A 1,300-nucleotide genomic window follows, 5' to 3' on the forward strand; every position below is an offset into this window, starting at 1 on the left:
GAGAGAGAGAGAGAGAGAGAGAGAGAGAGAGAGAGAGAGAGAGTTAGTAACATGGGAAACCTCACAGCCCACCCACCTATAATGACACATATCCTCCAATAAAACCATACCTCCTAGCCTTTCCCAAACAGTTCTACCAGACCGGGACAAGCATTCAGATATCTGACCCTATGGGGGCCATTCTTATTCAAACCACTACAACCACTGTGCCTCCAGAGGAAGGTCAAGAACATGTTGATAGCTTGTATCCACCTTCTCATAGTTTCTCTACTCCCCAGCATCTCTTGTTCAGTGTTTGTCCCATGGAGTTGCTTGCAGTCCTTGGCTTGTTATGTAGCCACTGTGGCAGCAGCTGGGAAATCCAATAGTTGTGGAGCTGTATGGATTGAGTCTGGCATTTATTCTTCACCAGACAGGGAGGCCAGACAGCTGCCAAGGGTAGACTGAATAGTGACCAAGGGCCCAGGAAGCAGATGAGAAAGTTGCAAAGGCAGTGTCTTCCATACAGTCCAGTCATCCCCCGCATCTTCTTCCTATGTTCACGTTCTATGCTTTCTGTGTGATAAGACCAAGGCGCCCTCATTTACGTCCTGACAGAGGATGTATGAAACCATCTTGTCACAGAATCCTTATCATTTGCAATCTCCGTAAGAGGTCAAGTGAACCACAATCCCCCAAACTGTAGCTGATTTTAGCATACGGTATCCACCACCTCCCTCACTGATAATGCAGTCCAGTTTTGCGTCTCCCTGGACACACATGGGCTGATCTTGGTGGGTCGCCTGGTAGAAATTTCAGACATCTATCTGGAAGTATTCTGAGTTCTTACTTGTCTCTGTGGTCGGTGGTCATTTCTGTGCCACTAACACCTACCACTAATCAGCTTACGTATTGAGGGATGCTCTGCCCACTCCTCTGTGTTTGAGGTGGAACCCTTTCTGTCCTGTCCTGTAGTCTCAACCTGAACTTTCTGTGCTCATCAGTGCTGAGGATCTCAGCACTAAGCAACCTGGTCCTTAGACATGAGCACCCCATCACAGCTCCCCATGCTGTGGAATTCTTCCTGTGCCACTTGGAAATGTGCCCTCCTTCCCCTTGGCTCTTACCCTAGTGAGTATGGATAAGGGGAGCTACTTCTGTTCCTTGCCGCCTGCTTCCTAGATCAATATACTCTAAATACGAGGACACAGTGCTGTGTACAGGTTTCTACTACAGTGCTTGTGTGGTACTCAGAGGATGGTGCCTGTCCTGGTGAGATATCTTGGTCGGCTCGACACAGATCGGGGTCATACAGGGAGGA

This window comes from Psammomys obesus, unplaced genomic scaffold (genome assembly GCF_907164565.1).
Source record: "Psammomys obesus unplaced genomic scaffold, mPsaObe1.curated_primary_1811, whole genome shotgun sequence".
Lineage (NCBI taxonomy): Eukaryota > Metazoa > Chordata > Mammalia > Rodentia > Muridae > Psammomys > Psammomys obesus.